The following is a 19,606-nucleotide window of genomic DNA, read 5'->3' as shown; positions in this document are numbered from 1 at the left end:
TTTGAGGAACCACTAGAGCAAGCACGGTTTATAATGTTCATGATGTTCGAACCACGACTTCTCTTCCACAATAGTTACAATTGTTGAGCTTGAGGAACAACTCGAGTTTTTTAAACGGTTAAATTAATTAGGTAAACAGTCAAACGAAGGAAGAAGAAGGAACACAAGAAAAATTTTCAAAATCGTAACGTCTAAAATGGGCTCATATGAGATAATTACCTGTTCAAAATAAGCACTCGTCCATTCAAGTAAACAAAGGCGTAGGAATGAGTAACCCGTCGAAACCATATATGTAATTAATAAAAGGTTGAAATTAAATGCGATATCGTGACTTAACTTAAAAAACGTGTAATTCACTCTTAAATTCCTAATTCAAACTCGAACAACCAAATTATAAACATTTAAAAGACATACAATGGAGAGGTTAAACTTGCTTAACAACTTGAACAAAGAAAAGTCCTAATTCTTAAGTGAATTTGACTAAGTATGCTTATTATTCATTAGAGATTTCAAAGTAGTATCAGGGGTGTATTAATCATGGGTGAACAAAGAATAGTCCTACGGATTACGAGAGCTTGAGCTTGGCTCGTTTCAAGTTCTTTTTCTAAAGCTCAAGCTTGGCTTGTAAGTCGATTTTCAAGCTCGAGCTTGAATCAAACTCGACTCGCTTGTATAAAATGATTTTTATATATTTTGGGAAAAACCCTAACGAGCCTAAACTCGGCTCTATCTCGGCATTGCATTGTGACACAAATACATAGAAGTCCAAAAGAGTTAAAACTTAAAAATACACTAATCTCGACAAACCTAAACAATCTTCTCATACAAGGCTCGAGCTCTGGCTCTATAACTAAACGGGCTTTCTCTGAGGCTCAAGTTCGAGCACAATGTTCAACTCGTTTTGTAATTTTCATCTATCCGATATCAAGTAACTTGCGAACAACTCCTCTCATTCACACCCTAGATAAAACACCATAAAAGTACAACACCACCACCCATAAATACAACCCTATGAAAGTATTTGATAAAAAAAAAAAAATAAGTAGCACCCACCAACCGTGCCAATGGGCTACCCATGGCCCAAGCCATATTTCCATCCAACATATACTAGAACTGTCCATATTGTTGTTTAAATACTCCAAACCATACTCTCCATCAACACCACCACCATAATGAATGTTAACAATATTAATCTTCAACATGCAACATACTCCCCTTTGCCGGACTCCCACCACCACCACCACCATCCACCGTCACGCCGCCGCCAACCGATCATCCTCCTATCCACAATCTTTCTTTCCATGCTATTATTTTCATCTTTCATAGCTCTCATGTTAAACCAACAAGGTCAACCACATGGTCCATATATTGACAACTCCGGTAATGAAAAGTCAACGCAGGCGAAGCCCATGTCTAGAGGGGTGTCACAAGGGGTGTCCGAGAAGAGTAATAATATTATGTCATTCTCCGGTGAGGAGACATACCCTTGGACCAATGCTATGCTTTCTTGGCAAAGAACTGGCTTTCATTTTCAACCTCCAAAAAATTGGATGAATGGTAATTAATATCAAAGTTTAATATAATTAATTAAAGGGTCATGTTATAAGTTATAATGTCGTCCCATCTAAGTTCACACTATAAAACGGTCGTCCACAGGCATTCTGGCTAGTTGCTTCTCCTATGAGAGAGTGCTTGTTCAAGCCTTTGAGCCTAGGCGCCTACGTCCGCAGGCATACCCGGTTGTTGGGGTTTCCACCTACAGGTTTTTGAGTCTGACTGAAGCGCCTGATAACCGGGGACGATTGAAATTCCGTCACAAGTTGACTTAGGAAAAAACGTTGTTAAGAAAATAACCGTCCGTAAAACACTCAGACGACTGTTTTGATTAAAAAAGTCAAACTTTGAAAATTGTCAGTCAAAACGGTGTTTGAATAATATTCAGACGATCAAAGTTTGAATATTTTTGGTCAAAACGAACATTTGATTGACCTTTATTCGAACGACCGTTTATAATGGTGTGGGATTAAATGTTAGATTCTGTGTGTAGTTGGCCCCTTAATTAAAATTCCATTTATATTTTCATTGTTCTTCACTAATATGGTTTTTTTCCTTTTGTTCGCCGTTGACTTTTGCTGATTTCGTTGACTTTTGCTGATCGATACATGAATTTCTTATATAGATCCCAACGGTATGCTCCTCCTCACTCTTATTCTCATTGTTTAATCATTATTTTTTGTGACAGTTATACTTGGAAAAAACGATTAATTAATTAAGACATTGAATTAGCACTAGATATCTTAAAAATTATGTGGTCAACTCTTTTGTCTGCCAATATTTGTGGAAAAGTAAGATGAAGAAACACTAACCGGACCCCGGGCAGATTATGGATAACCTGGGGGTTAGATAGATGTTTCCCACGAGGGGTTAGACCCAGAGAAGATGGTTCTTCTGATAACCTGCAAAACAGACACCGTGAGCTTGTCACTGAGAAGGGGGGGGGGGGGGGTTCCTCCTTGTGACCACCCTCCGGCGTGAGAATCAGACTAGATTGCTCTTTAAATATAAATGTATATTAAGAGATTGCTAGAGTAGATATCAGGTATAATATGATGATAATATGATATGTTAAGATAAGATGGTCATACCATTTGTGGTATTTATAGCCGAAGGTAGGTTTCCAAGGAGGTGTGGCCGGCTGCAACAGTGTTCCTGTTCCACCAACAGTGGCCTACGCACGTGCCCTGCTGGTAGTTGGTGGGTAGGCAGCGGCTGATAGTGACCAGGCCTGCTGTGTACTATTCCTTTCCCACCAACTGCCGGCTACGCACGTGGTATGGCAGTAGTTGGTGAGTAGGCAGCGGCTAATAGTGACACAGTACAGGAGCATGCTGCTCGCCATACTGTGGTCAATAAGCTGTCGTATCTTTAGTCAGATCTTTTTCCCATACCTCGTCAGGTACAGTACAGAAGATCTTCCCGTATCGTACGGACTGGCTTATTTGGGCGGGAGTATTCCCCCTCCCGCCCTTGTGCGGGATTGTTCCCGGCTTTGCTCATTCCTTCAGGTGACACTGAGTGATTGAGAGCTAAGTGCCTTGTGCGTGTAGCCTTGCTGCGCGGGTGGCCTTCCCTGATGGCTTGTATCCGAGGCTGCGGGGACAGGCGGAGTCCTTCACCATTGGGAGGCATTTCCTACGGGAACAGCTTGCGTACTGCGCGTAAGGACGTCACGTCTCTGAGCATGGTTGGTCCTGCGGATCCAGTTGGTTTCTGCGCAGACGTCCCTCTTCAAGGTGAGTCTTGCGGGTCCAACTGGGCTCTGCTGGGACCTACCTCTTCAAGTCCCCCCAGTCCAATGTTCTTCTCATGAGTGTTAAATAAAGTGAGGTGAACTTTTGGACTTAAGCAAAGGGTTTTTGAAAAGGGTTTTTTTTATGGTTTTCCATGGGGATTCTTCCCGCGGAAGTCTTTGTCACTTGCAGAAATTCCCGAGTTTCCTGTTGGTCTTTGGGTATGATGCGGGTAGGTCTGTAACCTCCTCGCAAGTCAGGAGCGTTGAGTCCCACTTGTGTGGATTCTCCATGAGGTTTTGGTAGTTTTGAACATAGTGATCAATTATGTTAAAACCACCAATTCCATCCTGAAGCTTCAAACAACGTAGTTCTCGACGTTCCCGCTATGCGGGGATGTTATTTCCGTTTCCGCAAGCATTGCCCAGAAGATCCTTCTTGGTTTCAATTCCCAGCGGAGCGCTAGGTATGTGAAGGGTTTTGCCTTAACACTGTACCTGCGCTCGTCTTACGGTTACTTTACTTCCAAGGTATTCCTGGCGTCAATTCCCTGCGGGTGCTGGGTATGTGAAGGGTTTTGCCTTTACACTGTACCCGCATCCGTCTTACGGTTACTTGTTTGCCAAGGTTTACTTGGCTTCAATTCCCTGCGGGTGCTAGGTATGTGAAGGGTTTTGCCTTAACACTGTACCCGCATCCGTCTTACGGTTACTTGTTTGCCAAGGTTTTCTTGGCTTCAATTCCCTGCGGGTGCTAGGTATGTGAAGGGTTTTGCTTTAACACTGTACCCGCATCCGTCTTACGGTTACTTGTTTGCCAAGGTTTACTTGGCTTCAATTCCCTGCGGGTGCTAGGTATGTGAAGGGTTTTGCATTAACACTGTACCCGCATCCGTCTTACGGTTACTTGTTTGCCAAGGTTTTTTTGGCTTCAATTCCCTGCGGGTGCTAGGTATGTGAAGGGTTTTGCCTTAACACTGTACCCGCATCCGTCTTACGGTTACTTGTTTGCCAAGGTTTTCTTGGCTTCAATTCCCTGCGGGTGCTAGGTATGTGAAGGGTTTTGCCTTAACACTGTACCCGCATCCGTCTTACGGTTACTTGTTTGCCAAGGTAAGGGGTATTTTCCCGCTTTTTAATATTTTTGAATTTTGAATTTTGAAATTCGAAGAGTTGGTGAAAGGATAAGAACAGTCCAAACCTCTGAAACGTCGTGCGACGGTTTCTTCTGACTGTGTCAGGACGTGCAGGAAGTTATGGTGACGTGACAGTACATGGTCATTCCAGACGCTTTTTCAGGCGCGTGGGCCCGATTTTTCGGGCGCGTGGCCGCGAAATTAATGGTATGCGTCCTGTCAACAGCTGTTGCCAGTTTGCTTTTTGCCACGTGTCATAGTTTCATTGCACCTTCGTTTTCTCTCTCTTCCGCATTAATTTCATCGCATTAATTGCGATTAGTATATAAAGGGGGAGAGGGTTCTTTGTAACCCACACTTTCACTCTTCTCTTCATCTTCTAAGCGATTTCCGGCGAGTACTCACTCTTTCAGGCAAGCATTCTCCCGAAATCGTTTTCTTATTCTTTTACAAGATGTCTCGTGATCTCGAATCTACAGCTGATGACAAGAGTACTGCTGGCGAGTGCCAGTGTGCTCTACCTGGCGATCTGTATCGGTACGTCGTCAGGAAGTTCATGCTCGAGTCTCCCGAGCCTGAGTTTCCTGAACCCCATCAGACGGTGTACGATGCCCCCAGAGGCAAGATCGGGGTTTATGCTGCATTCTTTGTTTATGGGAATCTTAGGTTCCCATTGACAAAGTTGTTTACCGTGTCCTTGAGAGGCACGGTGTTCATTTGACCGAGTTGCACCCCATGGCGATCGCCAAGATTCGCCACTTTGAGTGGGTGTGCCGGCTTTTGGGCATTGAGCCCTATGTTGACCGCCTGATGACCTTCTATACTTGGAGGTGCATCCAGGGGTGGTATACCCTGACAACCCGAATCAAGGGTTTGAAGATTTGCGCGACCGAGCGCAGTCTTCGCGCGTGGAAGCGGGAGTTCTTCTTCATCTCCACTCGCGCCATCTCCCTTGCCATGAAGTTTAAGAATGGGCAAGCTCTCCCAAGCCTTCACGCCTCCAACTACCAGGAGGCGGAATGGTTCTCGAAGATATCTCGGGTCCAATCTCTAGTTTACCGGTTTGCGGAGTCCGGGATGGTGATGCTGGGGATGAGCCGGGTGTGGAAGGCTGCCGATGCGCAAAAGATCCCAATCGTCCTCGAATACGGTTCGAACTCTGTTCCTTACGGTATGCTTTGTTTCTTTTTGTTAATTCTGAATTTCTTCTAACTTTTTTCCTGTTTATTTCAGAGGGGAACGACCTGCAGTCGCTCCTGAACCCGCGGGAGGCTGACGGTCCCGCTCGGATGGGTACTCGCGCTCTAGACGAGAACGAGTTGCCCATCCTAGAACAAACTGCGGATCGGTTCGTGGAGGTCTACCCGCTAGGCCACGAGATCCTGAGCGCCAGGCGGCCAGGTAAGGCGCTCTTCAACCCTCGACCCCTCAATGTTGAAACCTCTGCTGGAATTCCTCTAATCGTATGTTCTGATGAGGAATCCGCAGATGGTCCTCCGTTGGTGCGGAAGAAGAAGGCTGCCGGCGGGAAGGGGAAGGAGAAGGTGGCCTCCACTGCCGACCCGGCGCCTCGGTCTGATTCGGATACCGAGAGCGAAGAGGTGGCGGGGAATCTTGGTGGTGATAAGATCACCATTCCGGAGGCTGTGACAACTGTCACCGAAGAGCCCAGGATGACAACGGTGACCGGCGTGAAGAGGCCGGCTCCATCGGGTTCATCCCCGCCCGTCCGTACTTTCAGGCTCAAGAAAACCCGTAAGTACAAATTTCCTTTGTCTTTAGCTTCATAGTTTAATATCGTTAACACTTATCTTCTTTACGCAGGCGTGGATGTTGACGCATTCCAGGGTGGAGCGCAGAGTGGTACCTCCCCGCCAATGACGGTAGGACCGGTCAGCCTACCTGAGGCGACGACCCAGGCGGCTGCGCCTGCGCCTGCATCCGCTGGTTCAGTTGCTCCCTCCTTTGAGCCGACTGTTCCAGCTGTGATGACGTCACCGCCGGCTGTGAGTGCTATTTTTACAGCATCCTTCACCGAGCCGGCGGTTACTATTGCTGCGGATTCCGCGGCGGCGACCGCGGCGGCTGCTACCATGCCCCCGCCATCGGCAACGACGGCCGATCCATCAGGTACGCATGGGGCTTCTCGCAAATCTCTGCCACCTTCCCATCTGCCTGACCTCTTGGATGGATTTCCCTTGGGTTCAGGTGATGGGTTCGGCGGCTATCGGCCTGTTATTGACCCTACAGGTGCGTAGGGTTCTTTTGGCCCTCTTTTTTTTTATCATCTTTTCCTAACTGCTTTATGTTTTTTGCAGTGTCGGATTCCAATGAAGTGTATGTTCCACGATGGAACATTCGCCGAGGAACAACCCTTCGCACCCCTGTGGAGTGCGTGGAATGGGCTCGTCACGCTGCTCCTAGTGGTGCGTTGGGGGAAGCCATGGCTAGCTACCAGGAGGGTAGGCTAACCAATGAGCTTCGGGTTCTCCTGGCCCGGATGCAGCCGCGCGTCGAGCTGCTTTGTCGTGAAAACGATAAGTTAAAAGCAGCTCACCTTAAAGAAGTAGCTCAGGCGCGGGCTGTCCGGGAGGAGAACCAAAGACTTACCGCAGTGGCTGCGGAGAAGGAGAAGGCCTTCAAGGCCCTCGAGGTTGAAGTTCAGGCTCGACTCGAGGCCCGTTCCAAGGCTGCCCAAGCTGTTAATGAACAGCTTCGGCTGGCTAAGGAGACTGCGAGGAACGCAACCGAGAGGGCCACCAAGGCTGAAGCTGTTGCTGAGCCTCTACGCGTGGAGAATGAAGAGCTTAAAGCCAAATTAGAGGCTCTCCAGCAGGCTCATGATGCCTTGGCGATGGAAGACGCCAAAAAGCTCCAGGAGATCTTGGACCAGAGGGGGGTGCTTGACCATACTGAGCGGAAGCTAAAGGGCGTCGAAGAGGCTGCGGCTAAAGAAGTGTTGCTTGCCAACCTTAACAAGAGTGAAGCCGAACGCGCCCGTAACGAAGCTCAAGCTGCCCTCCAAGAAGCTCTGGTTGCCAAGGAATGGCTTCTTCGAGAAGCGTTGTCTCATGTATGCTTTTTATTTCTTTACGCTTTTCTTTGTAGATACGAAAAGGTTTTGATACTTGTATTTTTTTTTCTTTATAGGTTGTGCATCGGGTCTTTGCTGAGACCTCTTATGATGATGCTATGAGCGCAGCCCTCAACGCTTCTCATGAGGATGGGGAAAAGGCCGGCTTCCTGCTTGGTCTAGGGTTCGTTGAGAAAGGCATCTCGCCTTCCAACTTCCCTTTGTACAATGTTGATACTGAAGTTGTTTACGACCAAGCAGTGAATCAGTACGCCGCCTTCCCGCATCCGGTGGTGGAGAAGGTGAATGAAGTTGCTGCTGCTGATGATGGGCTAGCTATCCTTAAGGCTTTCCTTGAACTGCCTCGCTCTACTGACGGTGCTGGTCCAAGTGGAAGTGGCCCTGAAGCCTGATCCTGAAGATCCCTTCCCACTGCTAGGATAGATTTAGCTTGTATAGATTTATTTTCTTTTAGGCGGGTAGTTACCCGGCCATTCTTGTAATGAGTCATTGTGAAATATAAATCTTTGTGCGGGTAAGACCGCTATCTTCTTTGGATTCCTTGCTTTATAAACGTTATATGACTTGCATACTTTAGTTTAAATTAGCAATTTTCCAAGTGTAGAATAAGTTAACCTTTGAACGTGGTAGATAATAGGTTGAAGTTTTGCTTCCTCTTTCGTGATTGTGCGGGTAGGACCGTCACTTGCACTTAGTAGGATGGCTAAACTTTACCTATATCTGACCTGCGTGTAGGTTTTCCTCATATTTTTATGAAATTTCTAAGTGTTTAGGATAAGTTAACCTTTGAACGTGGCAGATAATAGGTGTGAAGTTTTGCTTCCTCTTTCGTGATTGTGCGGGTAGGACCGTCACTTGCACTTAGTAGGATGGCTAAACTTTACCTATATCTGACCTGCGTGTAGGTTTTTCTCATCCTTTAGGATAAGTTAACCTTTGAACGTGGCAGATAATAGGTGTGAAGTTTCGCTTCCTCATTCGTGATTGTGCGGGTAGGACCGTCACTTGCACTTGGATGGCTAAACTTTACCTATATCTGACGTGCGTGTAGCTTTTCCTCATCCTTTAGGATAAGTTAACCGTTCGACGCGCGGTTGTTAATAGGTTACTGTTCAGTTTCATCTTATCATGATTCATGCGGATAGACCGGCACTTTCATTTATTGGGATTACTGAACTTTTCCCCTTTAACTGACCTGCGTGAAGGTTTGCCGTTTTTTGGGTTTATGCGGGTTTTGCCGCCTTCCCCATGCAACGACTTTCCACGTAATTATGCGGTGAAAACCGGCATACTAGTGTTTAATAAATTAACCGTTCGACGCGCGGTTGTTGATAGGTTAGTGTTCAGTTTCCTCTCATGATTCATGCGGATAGACCGGCATTTTCATTTAGTGGGATAACTGAACCTTTCCCCGTCAACTGACCTGCGTGAAGGTTTCCCGTTTTTTGGGTTTATGCGGGTTTTGCCGCCTTCCCCATGCAACGACTTTCCACGTAATTATGCGGTGAAAACCGGCATATCCGTGTTGATAGTTCATAAAGTATAAATGTAAAATCATCAGCATCGATGTTTTAAGGAGAATCATTTCCATTAGAAGTGGCTCTTGGCCTTTTCTTTACAAATTTGGAATTGATTTACATGCAAGCTGTGTAAATGAGCTCCCTTCCATATTGTTGGGATGGGAGTGCCATCGAGCCGATACGCACCTGGTTCGGGGTCTCGTTCTTTACGCAGCATGTAGTCTCCATATTGAAGCTGGAATTTTATTCGTGTTTTCCCCAGCTGGGGTTCTACACGCATCAGCCTGCTCAGCGTTCATTGCGCCACGAGGTGCGCGAGCGTCCCATCTCTGACAAATGCTTCGACCATGTCTTTTACGTCTATGCATTCTTCGGTGTTGTGGCCTTTTGTCCTGTGAAAGTCACAGTATTTGCTCCGATCAGCATTGTGACGATGTCGGATTATTGGAGGCTTTGGCCATGGGAGCTCCTCAGTGGCGAATATCTCGGTGACGCTTTTGGTGAGCGGCGTCCATCTGGAGTTCTGGTTCGACCGTACGTTATCCCTTCCGCCTAACCAATGTTGCAAGCCGGATGAGGTGTCAAAGTTTACCCTTGACTGCCAAATGCCTAGCTTTCGCTTTTTGTTTAATCGGGCGGTAAGGACGTTGTCTTCCCTTGTTTTCTGGGTGTAGAGGTTTGTGCTCTGTGGGAGATCTCTACCCAATTGCTTCTCCGTGTCCGCAAAGCGTTTAGCTGCTGTCATGATGGCATCCCATGTGGATGGCATGCCATCTTTACCCGTTAAGGTGCGGATGAGCTGGGTCGTTCGCGCCCTGAATAAAAGCAGCGCGAACAAGATCTTCGCTAATGTTGCCCAGACTTAGCTTCTTCGAGTTGAAGCGAGTGATGAAGTCTAGCAAAGATTCATCTTTCTCCCGAATGCATTTGAGGATTGTCCATTGCTCCTCGGTATACTTTCTTTGCTGGCTGAAGTGTTGGCTAAACTTCTGTTGGAAGTCCGCCCAGTCGTAGATGTGGTTGACCGGTAGACGATTGAACCACGCTCTAGCAGCCCCCACTAGTGTCATTTGGAACATGTAACACCACGTAGGTTCCGTCCAACTACTGACGGTTACCCCCGCTATGAACCTGTTCAAATGATCGTCTGGATCAGATATACCATCATATGTGCCTATGCTGGACATTTGTTTGGCACTTTTTGGGGCGATTGCTTCCGCAATGTCCCTTGCAAATTTGGACGTTCCCGCATTTGCAACGTTTGGTCTGAATGTTTTGGAGAAGTCACGTGGACTTCCACCTGTGTTTTTTGGTTTGAAGGCTTCTCCAAAATGCCTTCTCGGTTGGGAGTCCGTTTCCTTACGCTTCCCTTTCGCCCTATGGCGAGGGTTCGCGTCGGAGTCGGATTCCTCCGAGTCATCGTCCAAGTATTCGAATTCGTCGGCCTGTTGGACGGAACGCAAGCGTTCGTCCAACTCAGCTTGGAATTCCTTTTGTCGTGCCTCCGCCCATGCCTTAACTTCATCGAGAGTTTGGCGGGGGAGTCTTGTTCGTTTCTCAAACTGGGTATCGGTGAGTCCCAGTGAGCGATTATTTACCGCACTTGCCCCAGCTTGGGTAACTGGGGTAGTGTTCGTAATATTTACTTCACTTGCCCCGGCTTGGGTAACCGGGGTAGTGTTTGTAAAGACTGTGTAGCCGGTATTCCCCCCAGTAGCTGGGGTTGTGGTTACCGGAGTTTCTTTAACCATCTTTCTAGATGTTTGAAAAAACTGGAGAAAAATGTAGTTCTAGCTTTATGCACGGATGGCGCCAATGAAGAAACACTAACCGGACCCCGGGCAGATTATGGATAACCTGGGGGTTAGATAGATGTTTCCCACGAGGGGTTAGACCCAGAGAAGATGGTTCTTCTGATAACCTGCAAAACAGACACCGTGAGCTTGTCACTGAGAAGGGGGGGTTCCTCCTTGTGACCACCCTCCGGCGTGAGAATCAGACTAGATTGCTCTTTAAATATAAATGTATATTAAGAGATTGCTAGAGCAGATATCAGGTATAATATGATGATAATATGATATGTTAAGATAAGATGGTCATACCATTTGTGGTATTTATAGCCGAAGGTAGGTTTACAAGGAGGTGTGGCCGGCTGCGACAGTGTTCCTGTTCCACCAACAGTGGCCTACACACGTGCCCTGCTGGTAGTTGGTGGGTAGGCAGCGGCTGATAGTGACCAGGCCTGCTGTGTACTATTCCTTTCCCACCAACTGCCGGCTACGCACGTGGTATGACAGTAGTTGGTGAGTAGGCAGCGGCTAATAGTGACACAGTACAGGAGCATGCTGCTCGCCATACTGTGGTCAATAAGCTGTCGTATCTTTAGTCAGATCTTTTTCCCATACCTCGTCAGGTACAGTACAGAAGATCTTCCCGTATCGTACGGACTGGCTTATTTGGGCGGGAGTATTCCCCCTCCCGCCCTTGTGCGGGATTGTTCCCGGCTTTGCTCATTCCTTCAGGTGACACTGAGTGATTGAGAGCTAAGTGCCTTGTGCGTGTAGCCTTGCTGCGCGGGTGGCCTTCCCTGATGGCTTGTATCCGAGGCTGCGGGGACAGGCGGAGTCCTTCACCATTGGGAGGCATTTCCTGCGGGAACAGCTTGCGTACTGCGCGTAAGGACGTCACGTCTCTGAGCATGGTTGGTCCTGCGGATCCAGTTGGTTTCTGCGCAGACGTCCCTCTTCAAGGTGAGTCTTGCGGGTCCAACTGGGCTCTGCTGGGACCTACCTCTTCAAGAAGGTATTAATAAAAGGTATTTTATTTAATAGGAATGCAAGAGTAGATAAATGTCGTTTTAGGTTATAAATCGATGAAAAATGGGTGGCTTGTAAAGACCCTAACGTACCCTTCTTACTTCTTAGCCTTAAGAAAGAAAAGTCCAAAACATATATTGTTATGTCCAAATGTCATAGAATATACTGTTGTGTTTATATTTTATTATATAACACGTTTGTTAGAGGTTGAAAAACGTACCAGCTTGCATTTCGTGCATCTTTATTAGCATATAGTAAATCTACATATTCTTCTTCTTTTTATTTTTAAATGATTGCATATTTACATGTCTAGTAAAACAACAAATTTTATGTTAAATTGCATATCAACTAGATAGTTGCAAATTTGCAACATTTGTTCAATTATTTGGGGAGATATACAAGTCTATGCGCACTTTTGGGGTTCTAGTTTAGGAAAAAAGCTATTCAGTTAAAGTCGTCATCCAATATTTTGTCAAACGATATTTAATATACGTTTTTTTTGAGGGAAAATGATGGGGCCCACCCTTAATTTGTGAGATAAGTGTATGCTTAGCAACACCAAAAACTTTTAAATATGAAGATTGAACGTATTATACTATGAATCAATGTATATCTTTACATGTGATTACTTGCTTAAAGTTGATTTTACACATAAATATAAAGGTGCAATATCAAATGGAGACCCACCAATGGATTTGGAAGTGACGTGGATAAATTGTGTACAACTGTACAAGCATCATGAATGATGTGGCTACGTGTTGTACATTAACTAGCCTAACATATTATAACACGTGTCATACGAAATTATTGGGTTTACCGTTTATGTGAATGAGCTGTTTGTTTACGACTTGTAAAAAGTTAACCACCGTATACGATAACCCATTCTCATTGTTTATTGTAATTGTTTTGAATTTAATAAATACATTTAAAATCAAATAAATAAATAAATAAAGATAATAATTAGAAATCACATGCAGAAAATTCTAGATTATGAACAAAATTCGTAGATAAAGAGAGATGATGATAGAGAATTCACTGTGAATGTTTTTACACGCTTATTAATATTCTAAAATTTAATTTTCATGTGTTGATTTGACAGACATTTAACGCCTTGTACGATAATTCTTTTATGACGTTTAGGATTTTCTTAAATTCGTCGTGGTTAAATATAATATTTGTAAAGTAGTAACACAAACAGCAATTAACTATTCTAGTAACTAGTAATTATAGGTTTGTTACAAAATAGCAATAAAAATTTTTATTTTGATAGTATTTAATTATTTATCGTGACAGTTGATGTATTGGTAGCTAATGTAACTCAGGTCCATTATATCACATGGGTTGGTACCATTTGTTCTACCAATACAATCCTGATTCTGCTATTTGGGGTAACATCACATGGGGACATGCCGTTTCAAAGGACCTGATTAACTGGTTTCATCTCCCTTTTGCTATGGTCCGAGATCAATGGTACGATATTAATGGCGTTTGGACAGGATCCGCTACAATCCTCCCTGACGGGAGGATCATTATGCTTTACACCGGGGACACTAACGAAGAAGTACAAGTCCAAAACTTAGCGTACCCTGCCAACTTATCTGACCCCCTTCTTTTGGACTGGATCAAGTATCCAGATAACCCGGTTTTGACTCCTCCACCCGGTATTGGCACTAAGGATTTTAGGATCCAACGACAGCATGGCTCGGACCAAATGGAAAATGGCGTGTTGCATTAGGGTCAAAGGTTAATAAAACCGGTATAACACTAGTTTACGAAACAACAAATTTCACGAGCTGTGAGTTATTAGATGAGGTGATGCATGCTGTTCCGGGTACTGGTATGTGGGAATGTGTCGACTTTTATCCAGTGTCAACAATCGAGTCAAATGGGTTGGACACATCGGTTAATGGACCTGGTATTAAGCATGTGTTGAAATCGAGCTTGGATAACGATAAACATGATTATTATGCACTAGGAACGTATGACTCGATTAGTAACAAATGGACACCCGATGATCCGGATTAAGATGTGGGTGTCGGGTTACGAGTTGATTATGGAAAGTATTATGCATCTAAAACATTTTATGACCAAAGTACGCAAAGACGACTTCTTTGGGGTTGGATTGGAGAAACGGATAGTGAAGCTACTGACATCTTGAAGGGATGGGCCTCTGTTCAGGTAAAATCAAATAATGTATTTGTAGGACGTGAGTCATGATTTTATTAAACAAAATTAAATTAAAAAAAAATAAAGATACTCTCTTTATTCAATTTGGGAAATTGTAGCGCATATAGTGTATAGTATTATACTTGTGTAATTTATGTTACGCAGACCATACCGAGAGAAGTAGTGTTTGACAAAAAGACGGGGACGAATGTTCTTCAATGGCTGATTAAAGAGGTAGAGAAGTTAAGGTTCAAAAGTACCGTATTCAAGAAAGTGGTTCTTGAACCGGGATCTCTTGTGCCACTTGACGTAGGCTTAGCTACGCAGGTGATGCCCGCTTTAAAATAGTAAAGTATATATTATTTGCACGCGAGTAGATTATTATTTATTAATGCTATCCTTAAAAATGATTTGATGTGCACAGCTAGATATATTAGCGACATTTGAAATCGATAAAGAAGTAGTAAAGACATCAGTAGAAGCAGATGTGGGTTACAATTGCACCACAAGTGGTGGTGCCTGAAGAGGTATGTACCCGCCTCAACACCGAGCGAGGCGGGTCAACCCACAAGATATGGACAAGAGGCTTGAAATCAAGACATTATGAAGGCACAAAGCCAAAACCTATGCGCATGGCGCATATCACATATGCTCACGCATATCACATATGCTCAGGCATCATATGCCCAGGCACCACAGATGCTCAGGCATCACATATGCTCACGCATCACATATGCTCACGCATCACATATTCTCGCGCGTATCACATATGCGCGTGGCGCATCAGCGCGTGGCGCATATCACATGCTCGTGCATATCACATCTGCGCATGAAACATCTGCGCGTGAGAATAAAGAGAAGACCTCGCGCATCCTCAGGATTGGCGCATATCACACATGCACATAATCAACCTCGTCCTTATCCAAATCAGGATTAGGGCAACCTTGATTGTGCACGTCAGACAACCTTCCAGAAGGTATCTTTTTAAGGAATAAGAATATGCTGATGTTGACAGCTGCCAATGAAAGGTGGACAACTCAGCAAAACCCATGTGCTACCACGTGATTATAACCAATGAAAAAGCACCAGGTGTCCCAAAGGACACGTGGCGCAAAGCAACTGGAAGAGGCCAACAAAACCCTAATTGGGTCTGAGCCCAATCATTGGAAACCCTAGCACTATAAATACCACATCCAATTATATCCAATAACACAGAATTACAGAGTATTCAGCTATTAAGCAATACATTCCATTTCCTTACTCTCATATCATTATCTTCTCCTACAAATACTTATTCTCACACCGGAGGGTTACCCCAAAGAGGACCCCTCTGTCCCTTTCTGAGGGGTAAGTTTACGGTGCTGTTCATTTTGTAGGTGGAAGAGTCCAGATCCAAGAGAACCATCAGTGAAATAGCGTAATCACACCCGAGGAAAGTAGATCGTCTACCAGTGAGTCGATCCACGCTTCTTCATTGGCGCCATCCACTGTTACAACGGCAACAAGATCTCATCAGATCTCTAAACAAAAAACAAATTTTCACCATGGTTTCTGGCGTTCGTAACGTTGATCAAGTTCAGGAGGATATTGAACGTGAGGATGTTAATGAGGGACGACAGTTTCTGAGGGTGCCGCGTGATTCTACGCGCACCACTAGTAACCGTCCCTTCATCACAACTCCTCATGGCCAGACTGAAACTCCTCAAGACGATCTCACGTTACAAAATCTTGCCGGCGCGAAACAAAAAGGACCAATGGGTCCAGAAGATGAAACCAATGATCCCAAGGAATGGCTCATAAACGAGCAAAGACGTCTAATGGACAAGTACAACGAGATGGTCAAACACAAAAAGGCAGCCGACTTAACACAAAGGCTAGCGTTTGACAAGCAAAACGTTCATGGAACAAAAAGGGCGCGCGCGCCGGAAGATGGTCATTCGGTTCACACTGCAAACGCTGAGTTTAGTGATGAAGAAGTGCACAGCATGAGGAAGACGCGAGATACTCATGCAGGAGGCTCACAGCTCCGCGCGCACGTGAACATGGCGCTTGGATCCAGAGCCGATCTGGATCTGCACACACCATACAGCCCACCAGTGAGAGGGCAAGTGGATGTAACCACAACGTACAGACCAGCCATCTTGGTGAAACATTCAAAGTTCACTGAGCGCATCGCGAAGGCCCCCATTCAGCACAAAACCAAGATGCCAAGTGGTTTGGGCAAATATGACGGCACAACAGATCCAGACGATTTCTTACAAGGGTTTTACAACACTGGAAACCTAGAAAGCTGGACGATGCCAACATGGTGTCACATGTTTGCTCGCTGCCTCACGGGCGCGGCGCGTGTCTGGTTCGAGAGCTTGCCGACTGGGCAGATCGATGGGTTCGAGGAACTATTGGAAAAGTTCCAAGCCCACTTCGTACAGCAGCGCAGACACACGCGCGATCCTGATGACATCATGCACTGCGTGCGCAAGAATGATGAAACGATTGAAGACTACATAACTCGTTTCAATCAGGAGTCTCTGGCAATCGGAGGTATCACGGAGCAACTCTTGCGCGTGGCCTTTATACAAGGCGCGCGCAGTGATCAACTCCGCCGAGCTCTCGTAAGCAGAGATGGCATGCCAACCACTTGGGCCAAACTAATGGAAGCATCGCGAGTCTTCGCGAGAAATGAAAAACAAATTGCCCAAGATAGGGCAAGAGAGAGAGCGCATCAAGCTGAGACACCGCGCAGCAATGAAAGAAGGGGCAAACAGAACTCTGTATGGTCCAGGTTGCAACCAACCAGCTTTTCTTCCGCAGAAAAGCAGGCGCAACCAAGCTCACCCAGCCCCAAAAAGACGTTCGTAATCGCGGGGAGGGTGACAAGAGGGAAGGCGGCAGAGATCCTAACAGACCTCTGCCAAGAATATGGACTCCCCTCACTAAAACGCCTTCACATGTGTTAAGCACTGAGAATGTCCAATTCAAAAGCCCCAAGCCACTACACTACAAGGGACCATCAGACAGTGGCAAGTACTGTGAGTTTCACAAGTCCACAGGACACAACACTGATGCATGCCACCACTTGAAGGATGCAATTGAAAAAGATGTGAAATCAGGCAAGCTGGCTCACCTGGTGAAAAACTCAAGACCAGAAAATGAACAATCAGGAGCCTCAGCCAGCAAAAAGTACAAAAGAATTTGTGTAGCCGAGGGAGGAACGCAAGGGCAAAGATCAAGAAAGAGAAGCGCGCAAATACAAGGAGATTGGCGCGAGCAGCAAGTAATCTTCCCAAGAATCAGGGGAGGCCCTTCAATCAGCAGTCCTCTGGTCATCACTATACACATTGCTCATTATGAAGTGTCGAAAGTCCTGGTGGACACTGGCAGCGAATCAGACATCATGTATGAGCAATGTTTCAGGAAACTGGATCCGGCAGACCAAGCAAGGCTTGAAATTGTGAATGCACCAATCTCTGGTGTTTCGAATGAAATCATTCATCCCCTAGGTCAAATACAATTTGAACTAACCATGGGGGATGAGAAACATAAGAGAGCCGAAGTTGTTAACTTCTTGGTCTTGCCCACCACTTCTTGCCACAATATGATCTTGGGTAGGGAAACGATTGCCCAATTCAACGCCATACCGTCGCCAGCGCACGGCGCATTGGGGTTCCCAACACCAACAGGTGTAACTTTTGTATACCGAGATCATTTGTGTGCAGTGACAAGTACTCCGCGGGAAGGGAGAATGAAACTTCCAATGGCAGACAACGCGCCAGAGGAATGGATTCTCAACCCGAAATTCCCGGAGCAAAAAATCACAATTGGCGCTACGATATCAGACGACACGAGGTTGAGAATGAAAAGGTTGCTCACAGAATATATGTCGGTCTTCGCGTGGCAACACTCTGATATGACTGGGGTTCCGCGAGACCTGGCGCAACATTCCCTCAACACGTTCAAATCTGTAGAGCCAATTGCTCAAAAGAAGAGAGTCATGGGGGATGAGAAGGCGAGGGCCATGAATGAGCAAGTTGAGGATCTATTGCGCGCAAACATCATCCGCCCGATACGATACCAGACATGGGTAGCCAATCCTGTGATGGTAAAGAAAAGTAACGGGTCGTGGAGGATGTGCATTGACTTCAAAGACCTCAACAAAGCATGCCCAAAAGATTGTTACCCCCTCCCAAACATCGACGCAAAGGTGGACTCCGTGGCGCCATTCAAACTCAAATGTTTCCTGGATGCCTACAAGGGCTATCACCAGATTCAAATGGCACCACAAGACGAGGACAAGACCGCATTTAGAACCGACAAGGGTGTTTTTTGCTACACAAAAATGCCCTTTGGCTTGAAGAATGCGGGCGCCACCTACCAAAGACTTATGGATGCCGTTTTCAGCGAGCAAATTGGAAGAAACCTAGAAGTCTATGTGGATGATTTGGTGATCAAAAGCAGGGAGGAAAAACAAATGCTCAAAGACATCGAAGAAACCCTTGGGCGCCTAAAGGAAGTTAACATGAAGCTCAATCCGAGCAAATGCACTTTCGGCGTACAGGAGGGAAAATTTCTAGGTGTAATGGTCACCAAGGATGGTTTTAAGGTGAACCCAGAAAAGGTGGAGGCCATCCTTGACATGCCCTCGCCATCCACCATGAAAGAAGTCCAGAAGCTGAATGGTAGATTGGTTTCAATCAACAGGTTCCTAGCGAACCATGCAAGCAAATCTACCCCATTTGTCAACACATTGAGGAATTGCTTAAAGAAAAGCCAATTCAAATGGACTCCTGAGGCCGAGCAAGCTTTCAGTGAGATAAAAGAATGTTTGATGAATCTGCCCGCGCTCACAGCTCCACTTCCTGGTGAAACTTTGACATTATACCTATCAGCAGGAGAGCGCGCCATCGGCGCAGTATTATTGGTGGATCGCAAGGGAATCCAAACGCCGATATACTATGTGAGTCGGGTGCTGACAGATCCTGAGACGCGCTACTCCATCATGGAAAAGTTAGTTTTGTCACTAACACACGCGTCGCGCAAGCTTCATAGATATTTCAATGGTCATCCCATTGAAGTTCTGACTGGTTACAACATCCAGCAAGTTTTGCGGCGCCCCGCGCTCTCGGGAAGGCTGACAAAGTGGGCGCTGGAATTAGGTGAGCACACGATCGCCTATAAGCCCCGTCCAGCAATAAAGGGACAAGTCTTGGCTGATTTCATTGCCGAGGTCCCCGAAGGAAAAATTGAAGAGGCTCAGCGCGAGGTAGACCCTCCGCGAGCCAATGATGAAGAAAATGTGTGGAGATTATTCACCGACGGAGCTTCAAACAACGAAGGATCCGGCGCAGGCCTCAAGCTGGTGGATCCAGAGAATCAGGAATATACTTACGCCATCAGGTTGGACTTCAAGAGCACCAACAATGAAGCTGAGTATGAAGCCCTGCTGGCTGGCCTGCGCATCGCGCACAAATTCGGAGTTAAAAAGCTAGAGGCCCATGTTGATTCATACTTGGTAGCAGCACAGGTCAATGGCCTTTATGATGCCAAGGAGAACACCATGCCTCTGTATCTAGAGCAGGCGAAAAAGC

The 19,606-nt window shown here is 45.9% G+C and overlaps 1 pseudogene; it reads left to right on the top strand.

Annotated features, from left to right (window-relative positions):
* The first annotated feature begins 1,078 nt into the window (after nucleotides 1-1,078).
* LOC143547975 (beta-fructofuranosidase, soluble isoenzyme I-like) lies at nucleotides 1,079-14,544 on the top strand (annotated as a pseudogene).
* The last annotated feature ends 5,062 nt before the right edge of the window (nucleotides 14,545-19,606 follow it).

Source organism: Bidens hawaiensis, unplaced genomic scaffold, assembly GCF_021521415.1.
Source record: "Bidens hawaiensis isolate Kalapana, Puna unplaced genomic scaffold, B.hawaiensis_p1.1 tig00014899_1, whole genome shotgun sequence".
Lineage (NCBI taxonomy): Eukaryota > Viridiplantae > Streptophyta > Magnoliopsida > Asterales > Asteraceae > Bidens > Bidens hawaiensis.
Note: the sequence above shows the minus strand (reverse complement) of the source record. Positions and strands in the feature narration are given on the sequence as shown.